The following is an 11,787-nucleotide window of genomic DNA, read 5'->3' on the forward strand; positions in this document are numbered from 1 at the left end:
GTGCTCTATCCTCCACACCAAAGTGCCTGTCTGTGTTCATGTATCTTTCCTAACAGAAAGGAAGCTCCTTAAAAGCAGGGACTATTTATTTCATCTTTGGTTTTGTCTCTGTAGTGCCTATACCACACAGCAGGAGGTTAACGAATGCTTGCTGAATGATAGGTTGATACTAGTAATGATTATTCGGGAAGAACATAAATGCCCTGAAGGCAGGCATCTTTCTGATTCTGTGTTTGTACCCCCAGCCCCTAGCACAGTGTCTAGAACATAGTAGGTAATTAATAAATACCTGTTGATTGATTTATGGACTAACTCAATAGGTTGTCAATTTTAAAGGCACGTTACAATCTGGGCAATAAGTATCTTTGTTCCTTCTCTTTCTTTTTCTCCCCCCTAGGGATTTCCAAGAGAAAAGAAGCTCAGTGAGTTTAAATTGTCTTATTTTGTCTCTGTATTCCCGTGCCCCCCATGGTGCCCAGTAGATGGTAGGTGCTTAATGAATATTTGCCAAATTGAACTGGATGGCTTGTTTATTTTTAAAATATCTCTCTTAGGAAAGTAAACGGCAGCCTTGAAGTCTTTTCCTTCAACGAGGTATCTCCCGTGACTATGTTAAGACTGTACAAGACGTGATGATGGATCCAACAGCACAGATAATGATCGGATTATTCAGTAATCTGCTGTCATTATCAAGTAAGGCATCACACTGCGAGACATATGTTCACCAAGTGTAATCACTCGGGTCATGCCCTATCCCGAATCCAAACAGAAGAGGGATTTATCATTTATCCTCCAAACAAAGGAAGCCCTTTTTTGTTGTCCTTAGTGCTTTTTTGTAAGTCTCAGCTAATTCTAGACTTGAGTCTCTCTGATCTTACTCTTACAGTTTCTTTTACATTAGTCCTTGGTTATATGCCCCTCCTTTCATCTTCTCTGCTCCTTCAGGGGAGCACTTCAATGTAGGCATTTCTTTAATAATGCATATGGTATGACTTACATGGACATATGTTTTGCAAGACTACACATGTATGACCTATGTCAAATTGCTTGCCTTCTCAATGAGGGAGGCAGAGAATTTGGAACGCAGAACTTGAAAAAATGTTAAAATTATTTAAACATGCAATTGGGAAAATATTAAATTAAAATTAAAAATTAAAAAATTACTTTAAAACGTAATAATGTATATGATAACTTAAGCAGACTTTTTTTTTGTCTTGTAAGATTTCCATAAATGCTCCATAGTGGATCTAACCAATGTAGTGGAGGGCCTTCTTCTAGGTCTTTTAAGATTACAAAGTACCAAGGTAGCCCTCATGTTATGCCTTGTTCTTACTGTATCATAAGCCCATTTCCTTTTCCAATCATACATCTCCTTTTTTTTCTTTTAGGCAATTGGGGTTAAGTGACTTGCCCAGGGTCACACAGCTAGTAAGTGTCAAGTGGTTGGTCTGACGCCAGATTTGAACTCAGGTCCTCCTGACTTCAGGGCTGGTGCTCTATCCACTGCGCCACCTAGCCACCCCTCCAATCATTCATCTCTTGGATGGTATCTTTTAGGATGTTTCTTGTATGCAGTTTGTCACTTATGTGTTAAGACCTATTTATACCAATTTAGGTCTACACAGTTCCCTTTGGGCATTCCTATGATTTTAATTCTTCAGAGATCATGGTGTTTCATGCTTCCTTAGTGGAAGAAAATTGTTGCTAAAAAAGATGGGCTATTACTTCAGGGGGAAAGCCTGGCATGTGTGAAAGTATCTTACTGACTTTGATTCTTTTTCTCCAGACTCCTGGGATTTTCTAGTCTCAGCTGTCAATCTGATGACACATGGAGCTGTCAAATACCCACAACCTGGCAACATATGGTGTAGACTTCCTAAGAAGTGTCAAGGAGGGTTAGAAGCAGAGACCAGTCCAGATTAGTATTCACATTGCCAGAGCAGTCAGGACTATTGACTAGAGGAAAGCAGACAGATATCTGAGAGATGAGCACAATATGTCTGGGTCAGGCAGCGGTGGGATCTAAGGGCAAGAGGGTATTCACCAAGGAAGAGGGGGAGCCAGTCAGAAAAAAACTGGAGAGACCAAAAGGCTATGTGCTAGGATTAAGCTGGGTTTGACAGCAGGAGTAGCTCCTGTCACAGCTCTAGAAGTTACAGATTTCTTGATTGAGTAGAAGCTAATCATTACTTAGAGGCAGCTAGGGGGTGCAGTGGATAGAGTGTCAGGCCTGGAGTCAGGAAGACTCATCTTACTGAGTTCAAATCCAGCCTCAGATACTTCCTAGCTGTATGACCCCGAGCAAGTCACTTTACCCTGTCTGCCTCAGTTTCCTCATGTGTAAAATGAGCTGGAGAAGGAAGTAGTAAACTACTCCAGTATCTTCGCCAAGAAAACCCCAAATGGGGTTATGAAGAATTGGACATGACTGAAATTACTGAACAACAACAATAAAATGATCACTTGGGCATAGACTACAGCTTGACAGGGGAAAGTGAGTAGAACAATTGGCTGAGTTGAGGAGAGGGAGAAATGAATATTAGCAGCGTCTAACACTTAACTAGACTTATTTCCACCATCACAGATGTTTAGATATTAGCATGGCATAAGGGAAAGGGTGCTCCCAGCTTGCTTCACCAAACTGCCTCCCACAAGGTAAATGGCAAAGGGGAAGAGGGAGGGAAAAAAGAGAAAGAAATGGGTTAATTCAATAAGCATTTATTAAGTGCCAGCTGCGTGCCAGACATTGGGGATACAAAAAAGAACAACAGATTCCCCTCAATACTACTTAAATATACTGTTCCTTTTGGGTGGGTATTGCCAAAAACAGTTGCTTATTCCCCACTGGGCAAATATGTTTCATTGATCAGGTCTCAAACTGTGTCAAAGAAAGTCCTGTAGTACTGCCAATTACCTAGCCAGATCTACATCATGGATTTTAGGCTCTAGGGACTGTTACAGACCTAGTTCAATTCTCCCCATTCTACAGAACAAGACATATTAATTGCCATCTCCCCACATCCCCCAGGTAGTAAACAGCAAGGCCAAGATTTGAACCATGTCCTCCTACTCCAAACTCAAATCTCCTTCCAGTCCATCCTGTTGTCATTCTCACGACAGCTTCTTCCAAAGAACTAAGGATGGCCTTCTCCATGGGAATGGGCAGAGCTTCTGTGTGTTGCCTTTGCAGCCTCAAACCTGAGTTAAAAACTAGATGTATTTGGATGATGAAAGGAGAGAGAAGTACAATTATCACCTGCTGGAAAGGATTGCAAAGGCTTTACCCTGGGCTCTGTGCTTACAGAGCAGATTTTGAATCACAGAGTCACAGAGCTGGGAGGGACTGATTGTCTGATTTAACCCCTTCATTTTCCAGATGAGAAGACTCAGGCCCAGAGAGGTTAAAAAACAGATGAATAGCCTAAATGGCAGCACTAGAACCTGGGTTTCCCATTTTTAGGAGTGGTCTTCTTTCTCTTATACCAGTGATGCCTGGGACTAGGATTTACTAAGTATTGTGTATATGTCACTCTCAGAGATTTCATTAAAATATCATAAGATCATGGGATGTTAGAGCTGAATGGCAAAGAGGGTTACATTTTATACTAAACAGCTAAATGAAACTTTTGGGAAAGAATAGTTTAAATTCTTCACAAAATTACATTCCCAATTACTCAAATCCGCAGAGGAGCTCTCTGCAGTATAGGGAATTCCCAATGTGGGAAGTCCCTCCACCAATGCAGATCACCACCCAACTGTGTATTTAAGAGCTAGGGTGTTAAGTGACTTGATCTAGTAATTATCAGAGACAGGACTTGAATGTCTTCATGACTCCAAGCCTGACAATCTATCCATAATGCAACAAATACATACCTGAAAAAAAATGGATGAAAAGTAACTCCTTGTTCCTATAGAATATACAGTATGTATACAGCCATTATCCAAATGACACGTGGTAGGCAGCTATGTGGCTTAGTGGAGGGAGTTCTGGGACTGGAATCAGGAAAAAGAGTTCAAATCTGGTTTCAGAACTTACTAGATGTGTGAACATGGGAAAGTCATTTAACTGCTGTTTGCCTCAGTTTCCTCAACTGTAAAAATGGAGAATAATAACAGCACCTACCTCACAGGGCAGTTGTAAGGCTCAAAGGAGATAATATTTGTAAAGCACAGTAACTGGCACACAGCACGTGCTATATACTTATTCCGTTTCCTTCCCCTGGTTCCCTTTGTCATTGTTGTCCAACCATTTCAGTCATGTTTAACTCTTTGTGACCCCATGTGGGGTTTTCTGGGCAAAAATGCTGGACTGGTTTGCTATTTCCTTCTCTAGCTCATTTTATAGATGAGGAAACTGAGGCAAACAGAGTTAAGTGACTTGCCTGGGGTCACACAGCAAGGAAGTGTATAAGGCTGGAGTTGAACTCAAGTCTTCCTAACACCCGGCCAGGTACTCTATCCACTGCATCACTTAGTTTCCCTACCATGGCAGGAAAATCCCAGAAAAGTTGGCCCTGATAGGTGACAGTCTTTCAATCTTACTATTTAGGAATATATTCAGACACATATGTCCAGTTAGTGACTTGGAATCTCAGACCACAAGCTGAGACCCTTTAAATAAGTATGAGTTCATCAGAAGGCTAGAGTAGTATGTGTTCAACTTCTAGGTTCTAAAAATCTAAGTTCACAAATGTTGCAGAAAATGTTTACAGATGTTTGCATTTAACAAGCATTTATTAAATACCTATTCTGTGCAACGAAGTCCTCAACAGACACACTGAGCTTCATGGACAGCTGCTTGCCCACCCAACTCCCTATCTGAGCACATAGTGATTCTATGCTCTCAACATACACTCTAATTATAGTATATGAATCCCATCAATCACTATGCATAATTTGCATTTCCAAAACCAAATCTGATTGTCCCACTAATGACAGGAGAGGAGACATTAAACCGAGCTGCAACATTAGGTCCTGATAGAAGGCTGTTTGCTCTAGGAGTTACCAAGGAAGGTCATGTAACCTTTATCACTGGAATTTTTCTGAAAAGAAAATTATTTGTTTTATTCTGAACTTAAGAAATAAAACTGCAAGTCTATTTACGTACAACTTGCTCTTCCTTTTAAATATAATGAAGTTATGATGTAATTTTATTTTTTTCTTCCCTCCCCCCAACCCTAAGACAGCTAGCATTAGACACAAATATGTACATATATAAAATTATTCTATACATATTTCTGTATATCAGTTCTGTCTCTGCATGCAGATAGCATCTTCATAGGACCTTTGTGGTTAATCTGGGTATTATAATAGTCAAAATGACTTATTCACTCAAAATTGTTCTTAAAACAATATTGTTTTTTAGAAAAAGGAAATTTTTGTCAATGTTAGGTTTTACCTGCCAGGTATGCATTAGGGGAAACCTAGGAGATGTCCTGTTATGAACTTTCAAGTTTCTCTTTTCATTCTGAAGAAAAAATTTAAAAAACAGTATGAAAAAGGCATAGATTTTCAGAACTGGAAGTTATCTCAGAGTCCACCTGGTCTAACCTATTGCTGAAGAAAAGAATTCCATTTACACAGCCAAGTATCGTCACTCTGGGGGAAGCTGCTTTGTTTGAAGAGCTCTGATTCTCAGAAAGTTTTTCCTTACTTCAAGCCAAAATTTGCCTCTCTAGACCCACATCTACTGCTTCTTCTTCTGCCCTCTGAGGCCAAGAACAAGACTAGTGTCTCTTTCATACAGCTGACCTTCACACACATTTGAAGACAGCTATCATAATAGTAACAATAATAGCTAGCATAGCATCTTTTTAAGGTTTGCAAAGTGCTTCACCTGTGTTATTTCATTTGAAACTCATAATCACCCTGGGAGGTAGATGCTATTATTATTATTCCCATTTTGCAGATGAGGAAACTGAGGCAGAGAGATATTAAATGACTTGCTCAGGGTCATATGGGATTCACACTCAGATCTTTCTAATGCCAAGTCCAATGCCTTATCCACTATTCTACCTAGTGGTCTACATACATTCCCTGTATCTTCACCAGGCTAAATGCTCCCAGTTTCTTCAAACCATCATAACATGGCATGAATATAAGGAGGTCCTTCACCATTCTGGAGGATGATAATCCTCTCTAGAGATTCTTAAATGTTCTTCCTAAAAATTGAGATGAATATGACATTCCAGATGGGTTCTTACCAGGGCAAAATGATTACTGACTTGGAGAAAGAGAGCCACAAGAATGCAGCATACAATATAACAGAGATAATGCAGCATAACACTGGACATCCAGGTAGGTCAGGGCTGATCTGCTGACTACCCCACCTCAAAATTCCTGGAATTTAAATGAGTCTCAGCATAGGGTAACACTGGGTAGTTTTAATTAAAATAGTAAAAGTTAAGAGAACACTCACACTCTAGGCTCTAGAGGATTCCCTTGTTCTAAGGGAAGTTGAGATACAAGATTTTGAACTCAGGAGAACTGACAGACGAGGCCATTAGGCATTTTATATTGCCTCAAGCCCTTAACTTTTGGAATTTTTTGCTTGGAATGTATCATGTGTGGGGCAGCTAGATATGTGAATACAAGGGGTCAGGAAGACCTGAGTTCAAATCTGATCTCAGTCACTTAGCAGCTGTGTGACCCTGGGCAGGGCACTTAACCCTGTTTGCCTCAGTTTTCTCATTTGTAAAATGACCTGGAAAAGATTTCCGAAATGGTAAACTACTCCAGAATCTCTGCCAAGAAAACCCTAAATGGGAGCACAGAGAGTTGACATCAGCAAACAACAACAATAACAACATAGCATGTGTTATATTAGAGATTGGCAAATGTAGGACCACACTACTGTTAGACACTTAAACAAGAAAACAACGGAAGAAAATTATGGCATCTGCGAGTGTGGATTTAGGTACCCCCAAGCATGCTGATGTTAATACAAAGTATGTTCAGGCACTTTTCATATGAAGAACGTTTAGTGCTAAAAAGGGTAGGAAAAGTACTTTTGTATAAAGGAAAAAAGTTTAACCAATTGGTAAAGGATATAAACTACAGCTTTTGTTACAGGTGAACATTTTGATGCATAAAAGGCATAGGAAAAGAATTTTGGTTTAATAAAAGCAGCTAAAATATGTGCATGAAGAAACAGCTTTTAAGTGGGGTTTGAGCAGTTTTAGACAGAAAATAAACTGTGACGTGAATTAAATACTTAAATCAGCTTGTAAAAGATGCAGGATGATGCCTCATTTGTATGTAAATAACGGTTTCATGGTTTGAAGAGTGAAGAGAAAGAACTTTTATTTACTTAAAATTTGAAAATTATGAATACGAAGAAATAGTTTCTAGAATACAAAATGAGATGGAGGAACACACTGAAAACTTAGTGCCACAGGGCATGATGGCTCCTCAGCTCATTTTCATATAGCCATTTTAAGATTAAAGTAGGTAAAACTAAAAAACAAAACAGAGAGAAACCACACAGTTATTTGGAGACTTAAGTATGAATTTAAAAGGATTGCTGATTACGCATGGGAAATTTGGTGAGTTGTTATCTATACTATACTGTCACCCCTATTTATAGGGAGTTCACAGAATAATTTCGAGCAGGGATATAGTAGACAGTTAAGGAAGATCACAAAGTTGGAAAAATTCTAATAAATAAAAATGAACCTGTAGGAGGAGACCACATCTACTAACAAGAATGACATTAAAGTTGTCCCATAATGTTTAACATACCAGGGAGCTAGCTACTATTTTGAAATTTTCCTCATTAAGACTTTTCAACTCAGATTATTCATGCTAAATTTACAACATCATCATTAGAAGTAGTATGGTCAGGGTAACAGACTTATAATGAAGAGAGATTTGGCTCTGATACTACCTATATGGCCTTGGGCAAGTTCTGATACTCAATATCTTCATCTATAAAGTAGAGATAATAATATTTGTATTACTTATCTCACTGGGCTATAGGAAACTGATGAAGACTTTAAAGTACTGTGGAATTCTAAGTTTTTATCAGTATTGTTCCCCCTCACCTCTTCTTGGTCATTTCAAGGAATATAAAATTTAATAATGAAGGCAACTGAGAAAATTATAATCACTTCATAGACAACTTTGTTAGGAATGCATCCATTCTGAGAAACAGGGTGTGTTTGTGTTTCTTCTAGTTCACCTATTCTTATATTGTATCAGTAAATGGCATACTTGACAGATGGCATATGTCATGTTTAAGGTAGATCTTTATCCATATTCATCTCTGTCAGCTTATACTTTCTGATAGTAATGTGTGGTTCCACTACAAACAAATAATTCAGACATTTACCATAGAATCACATTCATACCATAGTAAGGATACAGAATCGAGATGCCAAATAGATAACCACTCATCAGATGGGTGAGGTGGTAAGAAAGGAGGAAGAAACATATACGTGTTGAAGAAGTATCATCTGGAAGAGGGATATTTCCCAATTTGGTGACTTTTAATAATGCCAATTTTTCTGATTCTCAATATTATTTTTCAGATACGTGGGGAGCCAATGAGTACAGTCAGCAAAATGTCAGTGTGGTGAGGTTTTTGACATTGCATAGCAGCTCCAATTGAATAAGGAGTCAGATTTCCATGCAAGAATAATATCAAGATTTAATAAAAATTATAAAATTATTATATGTTTTGAAAATATTCTTGTCTTTAAGCCTTTTAATCTAGGGATAACTCTTTCATAACATCCTCTCTATCAAACTCATCCATTTATATTATTTAACAATAGTTTGATTTACAGCTTAAAAAGTGCTTTTTTTTCTTTTTTTTGTTTTTTTTAAAAAGTGCTTTTCTTAAAAAAACATGCTATTTGCAATAGTACAAATATTATTACATACATTTTTACAGATGAGGAAATAGGTTCAGAGAGTTTAAGCAATTTTCTCATGGGTTAAAATTCTGGTTTTGTCAATGCAGCTAAAATTAGAAGAGAAGTAGGTGGGAAAAAAATTCTTTGCAGCAAGTTTCTCTGATAAAGGTCTCATTTCTCAGATATATAGAGAATTGATTCAAATTTATAAGAATAACAGCCAGTCACCAAATGATAAATGGTGAAAGGCCATTGTAAGTAAGGTGAATTTTAGTGTGTTGTAAGAAGGAGTGTTATTCCCTTTTAGATAATAGTTCCAGGATCCATGGCCAAAACAGACAATAATTCCCATGAATTATTGTTGAAAACATCTCCACCACACTTGCACAATGAGATATAGGGATGACATAATGTACGCCTGAACTGTGCTAGGTCATGATGATACTGCTAAAGTTAACCTGTGAGGCTATTGTTGGCAATATGTCTTCTTCGTCTGTTGCCCTATAAAGCAAATGGGCACTGGTCAGTGAGTGGGGGAACCTATTTCTGGATTTGGGTAATGCATATAGGAATGCATGTACCTGCCTTGATTGGCCCCCATCAAGGCTTAGGGGATCTTGAAGGAGTTGTACTCCTATTCTCACCTGCCCCTGCGAGAAATGTGATTAGGGAATGCTGTAGAAGTTGGTGCTCCCATTATCAGCAACCCTTTTGAGAAGACGAGACTAGAATAAAGTAAGTTTATTTAACCCTTCTGAAGCCATCTTCCTGTCTGACCAGATCAAAAGTGAACCTGTGCTAGAACACCTGTCAGTGTTAGGAGCCCTCCTGTGTTCTCCTGACCAACAAATAGTGTTACCTATGTGTTTACCTGTGAAACTGACATGAACAGGCAATTTTCATAGGGAGAAATCCAGGCTATGAATAGCCACATAAAAATGCTCTAAATCACTAGAAATTAGAGAAATAAAATTAAAATAACTCAGATCCTACTTCACAACCATTAAATTGGCAAAACTGACCAAAGAAAGGAATTGACAAATGCTAGAGGGACAGTGGAAAAACAGGTATGTTAATGACCTTTGGGTAGAATTGTGAACTGATCTAGCCATTGTGGAAAGCAATTTGGAACTATGCCCCCCCCCCAAACTATTAAACTCTCCATACCCTTTGACTCATTAATACCACTATTATACCTCTCAAAAAAGATCAAAGAAAGAGTAAAAAACTGCTATGTACAAATACGTTTAGAGTAGCTCTTCTTATGTCGGCAAAGAATTGGAAACTGGGAGGGGGATCTATCAACTGGGGAAAGACTGAACAAGTTATGTTATATGAATGTGACGGAATACTATTGTGCTATAAGAAACGATGAAGGGCAAATCTGGCCTCAGATCAGACACCTGACACTTACTAGCTGTGTGACACTGGGCAAGTCACTTAACTCCAACTGCCTAAAAAAAAAAAATAATGAAGGGGATAGTTTCAGAGAAACCTGGGAAGACCTGTATGAAACGATGCAAAGTGAAGTGGGCAGAATCAAGAGAACAACTTATAAAATAACAAGAATATTGTAAAGGCAAACAACGCATACACGTGCACACACACAGACACATCTTAACAAGGTCATTGCTTGACAATGCAAGTGTTAGTAGGGATTTTGTTTTTCTTTCTAACTGGTAGGGGTGGAGAGGAGGTAGGGAGAAACAGTGGATTTATGTTGATAAAAAAATTAATATTAAAAAGTACTGGTTCTGTCCATTACAACCTGTGTAACCTTAGGCCACTTAACCTCTCTGGATTTCTGTTTCCTCAGTCATAAAAGGGGTGGTGAAGACTAGATGGCTTCTAAAATCCTAATCAGCTCTAAATGCATGATATAATGCTTCTAAGTGTTAGAACTAGGCCTGAAGCAGGAGTCTTCTGACCTGAAATTCACTGTTCCATTAAACTACACAGCTGCTCATTTACTATCTGTGTGAACCTAGGCAAGTCACAACTTCTCTGGGCCTCAGTTTCCTCATATGTAAAATGAAGGAATTAGACACTATGACCTCTAAGGTCTCTTTTATATCTAGTTCTGATTTTTCACTTCTGTGATCCATATATAAACTCTCCCATCAAAGTTCGCCTTTCATATCATGCCATGTCCTTCAAAAGTCTCCATTTTTCAATCTGTTTGATAATAGGATAAAATCATGACCACTTTGGGATCCTTTGAAAGTATTTCCTGGACATCATAAAGCATGTTAAAAAAAAAAAGATGTGCATTTCCCAACAACTCTCAGGAAAGAAAAAAATTGACTTTAGTTATCTATTTTTTAAGGTGGATGTTGCTTTAGGGGTTGAGTTGAATTTTTTTTTAAAAAACCTTTTCACTTATCAAAGTTTCTTTTGTTATGTTCCGCCATCTAGTGATGAAACATTTGTGTTACACTTTTTATGAGAGAGAGAGAGAGAGAGAGAGAGAGAGAGAGAGAGAGAGAGAGAGAGAGAGAGAGAGAGAGAGAGAGAGAGAGAGAGAGAGAGCAGCAGGATAGAGACGAAAGAGCCCAGGATTCACAGCTGAAAGATTTGAACTCTAGCTGTGCTCCTTACTATCAGTTAAATACTGGGCAGATGCTAAGTTTCTCTGGATGTAGATTTCCCTATCTGTAAGATAATAAGATAATGGGGTTGCACAAGATGACCATTAAAGCTCCTTTCTATATCTAAATTTTATCATCCTATGAACACAGAGGCAGCCTGGTATAGTGGATAGAAAGCCAGGCTCACCGTCAAGAACATCTGGGTTCAGGTTCTGACTCTGACACATATTGGTCATGCTCAAACAGAAACAGAGGCCTCTAAATGTGGGAAGACTGCATGTTGACTTAAAAACTATTACAAATTGACATTATCTATGTTTCATTGTACTTTTATGACACTTTTG

The 11,787-nt window shown here is 38.4% G+C and overlaps 1 protein-coding gene across 1 annotated transcript in view; it reads right to left on the minus strand.

Moving 5' to 3' along the window:
* The window catches only part of GALNT7 (polypeptide N-acetylgalactosaminyltransferase 7), a 195,179-nt gene that overhangs the window by 54,740 nt on the left and 128,652 nt on the right, over positions 1-11,787 (minus strand).

Source organism: Phascolarctos cinereus, unplaced genomic scaffold (genome assembly GCF_003287225.1).
Source record: "Phascolarctos cinereus isolate Bilbo 61053 unplaced genomic scaffold, phaCin_HiC Scaffold_9;HRSCAF=440, whole genome shotgun sequence".
Classification (NCBI taxonomy): Eukaryota; Metazoa; Chordata; class Mammalia; order Diprotodontia; family Phascolarctidae; genus Phascolarctos; species Phascolarctos cinereus.